This window comes from Benincasa hispida, chromosome 10, assembly GCF_027475165.1.
Source record: "Benincasa hispida cultivar pf3 chromosome 10, pf3_genome.v1.1, whole genome shotgun sequence".
In the NCBI taxonomy this organism is placed as follows: Eukaryota; Viridiplantae; Streptophyta; class Magnoliopsida; order Cucurbitales; family Cucurbitaceae; genus Benincasa; species Benincasa hispida.
In genome coordinates, this window is record NC_143487.1 from 18,071,483 (window position 1) to 18,080,520 (window position 9,038).

A 9,038-nucleotide genomic window follows, 5' to 3' on the forward strand; every position below is an offset into this window, starting at 1 on the left:
TAACTGGTAGTACAAGTGGCAAGTCTGGGGTCGAACCTGAGGGAAGCGTAGAAGATTAGTTCATCGAAGCTCGTTTTCAGTTAAAGTGATAAATTGAAAGGGGGGGGGGGGGGTTGGTTTGGATTGATAATTGAAATTGCGTAAAATAAAGTGCAAGAAAATAAAAGATAGAAGCACAATTAACTGAGATATCTTAGCTTAGAGGAATAGATTTACCCAATGTAATTTAGATCGTTGACCCAATTTATGACTTAAACTTATTGTTTATGCTTAACCCAATTGATTGGAATCCCAACCAATAGTCCTAGTTATCTAATTAATCAAAATGCACAGAAAACGAATCCGCTCCATACAAATTAACAAATCGCATTAAGTTCTAGGGATTACGCTAAGATGAGTGTTTAACTTCCAACGTCTAATTAAACAATCAATATGGTTTTTCTCTAGGTTGTTAGGAGCTGTCATTTTTGCCTAACTAACCTATTGCTTCCAATTGGATTAACGTATAAATATGTATAAAATATTACAAGGTAGTCACAAAGCATTTGAATCACACAACAAAATTATTGGGTGTCAATCAACAATTAAAATCATGCAATTCATAAATATAAATTCGGATTCTAGACAAGTTGTATATATCAATAAATTGAAATCTCAGAAAATTACATCGAGTTCCTCCAAATCCCTAAGCTAAGAAACCAAAATCTTACATTCCCATGGGCGATGAGAAGCTAAAATTCGGCACTACTCGATAAATTACGAAGAAATACCCAAAATACAAAGTGGAAGAGAAAAGAGAGGGGAAATTCAGTTGGAGGCTGAAGGTGGGCGAATCTTTCTAACTTAAAGGGAAGAGAGATATATATAGGGGTTGGTCACAGCGTTGCAACGCTGCCTTGCGCGCACATTCGTCATAATGTTCGTAGCGTTGCAACGCTACCTTGTTTTGCCCAAAATAGACAACTTCTGCTTTATAGCGTTGCAACGCTTCGTCTGGGGATGTTTTCGTCCGTTCACATCCCTTTGAAGCCTGGTTGCTCAAATTAGCTCCTAATTGCTCCAAATTAACCCCAAATAGCTCGTAACAACCAATTCTACCTTCAAGATGCTCAATACCTACAAAATCATCAAATAAACACATTAAACATAGTAATGACCTATAATTAAGAAGAGAAAAATAGCACTTTTTCGGTTCTATCAAATACCCTCAACTTAATTCTTGATCATCCTCGAGCAAGATAGAATCACACATTCACATAGAAAATTATGCTTGCTCCATCACACAGGTCGTTACTCTAGTCTCAACAGTCTATAAGAATGAAATTTACAATAAAAAATATGATCAAATTACAATCAATCAATGAAGCACGTTTTAAAAAAATGATTATAAACGTTTCATGCACGAGTGAGTCAAAAGCCCTACTAATTAAGCTCGTAAAACCAAAATGGTTTTATAGGGCCCTCAATTTGTTTTTTCCTACACTGACTCGAAGGTTCAAGAGCCAAGCTTCCTAGACTGAACTTTGTAATGGCATACTTAAGGAAACCAAACTTTTATTTTATCTTCTTCTATTTTATTATTATTTTTTTAACAATTAAAAGGAAACCTTATTTAAATGCATCACTTTCGTTTTGGCTTACCCACCGGGTATCATGTGAGTCATCCAACTACGAGCAATGTCTCCTAACAAGGTGTCGAAACTTACTCATTCCTCGGGGTACTTTAGCTCAAAGAGAAACTATGGGTGTCATAGTCACCCCAGGTTAATCATAACCTAAGAAAGAGGAGTAGTCCCCTTAAAAAATAACATACACACTTATTTTTACTTTACAATACACTCTACCTTTTACAAACTGCTTTTACATACTCTACACTTGGTTTTTACAATACAAAACAAGAGTTTGGCAAAAACTTTGACATGCATTACTAGATTGAGCTTTCAATCACTTAACGCATATCACCTAGGCCTTTCAGGTCACAACAAAAATATAAGCCCATAATACGACTCAAGCAAGCAAGTCCTAATTTTGTTGACAAGGAACTTAAAGATGCATGAGAGAAGAATTTTTTTTTAAATGGGCTAAAAATCATGATCATGCTCTTTAAACATAGTTTCATATAAAGGTAACCATAAAAAGGGTATGTCATCAACTACTTCATCATAACAAACCAAGCAAGAAGCAAGAAAACAAATTAAGCACACAAACATCGTCCGAGCACAACGCTCAAGGACCCCAACAACCACCACATACCCCACCCCCAACTTAAAATAATATCTTGTCCCTAATATATTTTCAAATAAAGCTTAATAAAATAAAATAGTCAAGGGAACAAAAAACCTCCCCTGATGACGTTTTTGCACATGGGATGGTGGTAAGAGGGTTGCCTTAAATTGATCTTCTTCTTTAGGTTAGAGGGAAAGAACCTATAAAAGAAAAACAAGAAGTTAAATTAGAAAGCAGTAAAGAAAAGCAATAAATTTTATCACCTAACTCCCTCCAGGAAGGGAAAATTTTTATCGATTGCTCGACGTGACTTGTCCTCTATCAAGGTACAAAAAAAATCTCGTATTTCTTTAGTCCTTTCTTAAATGAGTCAATATATCCTGGTAAGGCTATAAGGTTTCTCATCTTCCGAAGAGAACCAGACAGGTCGAATTTTAGTTTTTTAGAATATAGTAAAAAAGATAAAAAGAAAGAATCAAAAGAATCAAATGACCCAAAAGAGTTGAAACAAATAGAAGATTCAACAGACTCGTGAGAACTAAGGGAACAAAACTCAAATATATACGAAATACCAAGAGTCAGAATAGGGCGAGGTCTTTTGATCTCTAACTCTATCACTTAGATCTCGTCAGATTTAGGCTTAACATTCTCCTTAATCTCACAAACTGGCGAGCATGGAGTGACATCCTCATCATCACTAGAGTAGTAACATTTTTCAAGGAACCCGACCTCCGAAGTACGGACGATGCGCTGCTCTATTGTACTCTCCAGTCCCTACGTGGCCTCGGTTAGCTGGGCAACATGAGTGATCAATCCTTGCAGTCGAGCTTGAAGATTCTGCTGAGACTGAAAAGTACCATTAGCAAGTTCATAAATTGAAAACTTCAATGTCATACCTGGACACGAATCTCCAGGAAGTGGTTCCTGTTCCTCCAGCGTGTCGACATGGACTATCTCATACCTCTAGGCCTCTGGAAAATCGAAGGAATGGTCTGACAACGGCTCATCTGGCCTCCCAACTGAAGTTGTAAATTGAGCAACAAGGTCACTCAGACCTTGCAAGTCAGTTCTAGCCTCTACCTTAGGGTGAAGACTCTCCTGCTAAATGCGCTCAAACTCTTACTGCCTATGGAGATTGTCCTACTCAAACTTAAAAGCTCTGTCAGCAATCTCCATAACCAAAGCCTCTAAAGACATACCTGATCCTGAAGACTGAGCATGAGTCAACTAGTGTGGTGCTGTGAGGAATCTTAGTTGCCAAATCTCTGTTGCCATCCTGAGTATCCATGGTCAAAGGACTCCCCTCACCAAGAATGGTGAAGCTCGTAGTCCCAAGAACCATAATACCCCTCCTCGACGAATCCATATAGTGTTAGCATCCACTGTAACCTCGGGCATGCATGCATAGGATGCCCCTCGAGTAGGCAACTTCTGCACACCTCTACTTGTTGCGTTTTCCTTTTCACCAAGTGGCCAACCAAGGAAGTCAACTAAGTAAGCTCGTGAGGAAGGCCACTTACCTCATCATCAAAATTTGCAACTTAATATTTGGACGTCGAATATTGATTCGAAAATCTTGTCATACTTAATTTGTTGGGGTTGATGCCCTAAATCTCGTAGGGTTCTATAGTTTATAAACATTGTACGAACAAACTCTTATGTGATTAATAATTTATGATATTTTATTCACTCTGTCTATAAAATATGTGATATTTTAGTTGCATTAACCACAAACCAATAGACTAACATCCAAGGCTATCGTTGTAACTTAAATATGTATGTGGAGACATACAAATGGATCATGTTTAAGTGATAACCTAAATAGTCTGTAGTAGATGGATAAGCTGGGTTCCTTATCCTGGTGACACTACGAGTATGGCCGCTTTGTAGTTACAATTGTTGTAAAATGCTACAAATGATCTGATCCTGATCATTCATGTATTGGACATGCGAGCGGGATACTCTATACAAAGGAGTTTGTATAAGATCGGACCACGAAATGTGTAATCTCATTATATAACACCATTCATAATAGAGACTTACATATAGAACACTTGCTTATGCTTAGCTCAATTGATTGAAATCCCAACCAATGGTCCTAATTATCTAATTAATCAAAATGCACAGAAAACGAATTCACTTCATACAAATTAACAAATCGCATTAAGTTCTAAGGATTACGCTAAGATGAATGTTTAACTTTCAAAGTCTAATTAAACAATCAATATGGTTTTTCTCTAGGTTGCTAGGAGCTGTCTTTTTTACCCAACTAACCTATTGCTTCCAATGGGATTAACTTATAAATATGTGTCAAATATTACAAGGTAATCACAAAGCATTTAAATCACACAACAATTAAAATCATGCAATTCACAAATATAAATTCAAATTAAAACCCATAGACAAGTTGTATACATCAAAAAATTGAAATCAACAATTAAAATCATGCAATTCATAAATATAAATTCGGATTAAAACCCATAGACAAGTTGCATATATCAATAAATTGAAATCTCACAAAATTACATTGAGTTCCTTCAAATCCCTAAGCTAAGAAACCAAAATCTTACCTTCCCGTGGAGGATGAGAAGCTATAATCTGGAATTACTCGATAAATTACTAAAGAAACATCCAAAATACAAAGTGGAAGAGAAAAAGAGAGGGGAAATTCGGCTGAAGGCCGAAGGTGGGTGAATCTTTATGACATAAAGGGAAGTGACATATATATAAGGGTTGGTCGCAGCGTCGCAACGCTGCCTTACGCGCGTCATAATGTTCGTAGCGTTGCAATGCTACATTCAGCGTTGCAACGCTACCCTATTTCCCCAAAAATAGATAGCTTCTGCCTTATAGCGTTGCGCAACACTTCGTTCGGGGTTTTTTCGTCCGTTCACGTTCCTTTGAAGCCTGGTTGCTCAAATTAGCTCATAATTGCTCCAAATTAACACCAAATAGCTCGTACCAATCGATTCTACCTAAAAAATCATCAAATAAACACATTAAACATAATAACGACCTAGAATTAATAAGAAAGAAATAGCACAATTTCGATACTATCACATATTCACATAAATTTTAACAATTAATATCTATGTGAATCATATTCAAATATTTATTTTTCTCATAAATTACATAGATTTAATATGAAACATATTCATATTAAATCTAACATATAGTTTTTATATGAATCTCATTCATGTAGTAAATACTTGAATCATATTCAATTACTTATGTCTCTCATAGAAATATATAATGTATCAATATACTGAAGGATCTCATACCGAGAGTTTCATGAGTGGGCTTAGATCGCTCCGATTTCACATTGACCGAAACATAAACGATATACATTCCATACAAACAGTTATGCATATTAAACTCATAATCGGCACTCAAAATACAATAAAACACAAGGAAAAGGTTCATACCAGATGAAGACTGTCTTCGTATGTCTGAACCCTCAGCAGCAGAAAGCTTCCAACCGATCTACCAGCAGTCGGTGAGTCTGTTGACTGCAACAACACGATCCAAACGTACACGAACAATGCCGCAGGGACGACACCACCACAAGAGAAACCCGGGTATCCTCGGCGTAAAAAAACCCAAAGAGTGGGCTTTGATGAGTTTGGTAGATGACGAAGGAGAAAAAGTCGTGTAGGCGATAAGTAAGTGGGAGATGAACTCTGCTATTGTATAGCGGAAATGCTTATCGTATAGTAGAGCTACACGATCGTTTAGGAAAAACTGAACGATCGTTTAGGAAAGATGTATACGATCGTTTAGAGAACGCGTGAACTAGATTATCGTTTAGACGAACGAGCTTCTGTCGTATAGGCTCTCGCGATCGCTCTTTCACGGTTCATTTTAGGCGCGGGAGATACGAATGCAAGACTAATAAAAAATAAGATGAAAACGATTTTCATAGCTTTAACCCGTCGGTTACCATAACCTTCACAGCCCCACTTCCCACATCCGAACGTGGATTAATCGGTTAATTATCAAATAATTAATCAATTAATTTAATTAATAAATATAATCATATTATATTTATATCCTATAGTTTGATATCGTATATCTACTATAGTATTTTCTTTTCTACTTGATATAAATCATATTTATATCTAATTTCCTCCAAAATAATGTATCTCATACATTTAACCAATTATATCATATATAATTGAATTTCCTCTTGTCAATTTGAACATTTCAAATTAACCCAAACACTGGTTCTCGACTTTATCCAAGCTACCCAGGTGACCTAATGGACCTGTGGCTCGAAGCTCCAACGGTACGTGAATAGTTGACTAAACTCTTTAGCCACGAGATTCACCATCTGTTAACTGTTAGTGATTCCACTAAAGACCAACAGCTGAACTATTCTTACCATAGATATATTTCTGTGTCCATCAGATATAATCAATCATGATTACGATGACCCTTCACAGATGCTTGTAAGTATAGCTGAGCCAATTTACCGTTTTGCCCCTATAGTTACATCTCTTTCCTTAAGTACCATTGATTCCTCTAATGAACAATACAACATAGTTCAACTATGTGTGAACACCTCTCGGGTCAAGAGTTGGTGTGTAGCGCAAAATCGTTCAAGCCTCGAAATTAGCCCTTAAGAGAGCCATTTATCTACTTACCACTGCCTAGGGGAAGAAGTGAATTCCATCTTGTGCAGTTGAGTTCCCAACTCCCAAATCAGACGAATCCTCAAAATGGTAGGTTTATCATAATAGAGGGTAATAGGCCTAGACATATCTGGAACAACTTCCAGGTCTGTCAAGAACTTCCTGCGCCAGACGACCTCCTTAGCAGCTTCGCAAGCCGCTACGTACTCCACCTCCATAGTGGAGTCGGTGATGCACCCTTGCTTAGTGCTTCGCCACACTACAACTCATTCGTTAAAAGTAAAGACTGACCCTGATGTGGACTTACGAGAGTCCCTATCAGTCTGAAATTCAGAATCCGTGTATCCTGTAAGGATCAAATTCCTCGAACCATATACGAGCATGTAGTCCCTCATTCTCCGAAGATACTTTAGGATGTTCTTCATTGTGGTCTAGTGACCATGGCCTGAGTTAGACTGATACCTACGAACTATGCCCACAACATAGCAGATGTTCGGACGAGTACAAAGCATCACATACAACAAACTTCCAACGGCAGATGCATATGGGACCCTTCTCATCTCCTCAACCTCTTGAGGCATCTTAAGACACATTTCCTTAGACAAAGTGACTCCATGTCCGAACGGCAGTAGGCCCTTCTTGGAGTCCTGCATCGAGTACTTAAGCAACATCTTATCAATCTACGATGCCTGAGACAGTGCTAGCACTTTGTTCTTATGATCCCGAAAGATCTGGATACCTAGAACAAACTGAGTCTCTCTCAAATCTTTCATTTGAAATTGGGTCGCTAGTCAGTTCTTAACTGCAGTCAGTAGACCTACATCATTCCCAATGAGTAGGATATCGTCTATATACAACACTAAGAAAACTACTGAAGCTTTGATGATCTTCTTGTAGACACAAGGTTCATCAACATTTTGGTCAAAGCCATACGACTTGATCGCAACATCAAATCGTATGTTCCAAGATCGAGACGCCTGTTTCAGTCCATAAATGGACCAATTTAGTTTGCAAACCTTTTGCTCTTGACCTTGGGCTATGAATCCCTCGGGCTGCACCATATAAATGGTCTTCTCAAGATTGCCATTCTGAAAGGCCATCTTGACGTTCATTTGCCAGATCTTATGATTATAATAAGTTGCAATGGACAGGAGGATGCAGATCAACTTTAACATGGCAACGGGCAAGAAAGTCTCCTCATAGTCGACTCCCTTTACCTTGGTATAACCCTTTGCCACAAGTCGAGCCTTGAAGGTTTGTACCTTCCCATCAGTACCCCGTTTGCGCTTGTAGATCCATTTACAACCTATAGGGCGAACCCCATCAGGCTGATCTACAAGATCCTATACTGAGTTGAAGTACATCGACTCCATCTCGAGATCCATGGTCTTAACCTATTCATCCCGGTCAACATCTTTCATTGCCTTTTTGTAAGATAACGGATCCTCAATGTCACCATCTGCTACCATAGCAAGGATTTCCGTGAAACCCAGATAGCGAATGGGTGTGTTCGCAACCCTTCCACTACATTGAGGTTCCTCAACTCTTGAGGTGGAACCGACCTACTGGATGAACTCCCATCAACAACTCTTGTTGATGTAGCAGGCTCTTCAACAACTCTTGTTGAAGTTTCAGTAGTTTCATTGGAAAGCTTACGCAATACGATTTTGCTCTATGGACTGTGTTCCCTTATATGATCCTCTTCTAGGAAAGTAGTGTTTGTTGAAACAAACACCCTATTTTCCATTGGATCATAAAAACAACCTCCTCGGGTGCCTTTGGGTAGCCTACAAAGAGGCATAACCTCGACCGTGATTCCAACTTATTGGGATTAGCCTCAAGCACATGTGCAGGGCAACCCTAAATGCAAAAAATGACGTAAACTAGCTTTACACTCGTTCCATAATTCCAGAGGTGTTCTTGTAACACTCTTGAAGGGAACACAGTTGAGTATGTACACCGTAGTCTTCACTGCGAAACCCCAAAACAAGTCCGGTAAGGAAGCGTAACTCATCATCGAACGAACCATGTCCAACAAGGTCCTATTTCTCCTCTCCGCTACACCATTCTGCTGAGGTATACCCGACGCTGAGAGTTAGGAAATAGTTCCATGTTCTATCAAATAGTCGTGGAATGCGGAGTCCAAAAACTCTCCACCTCGATCTGATCGAAGTGTTTTAA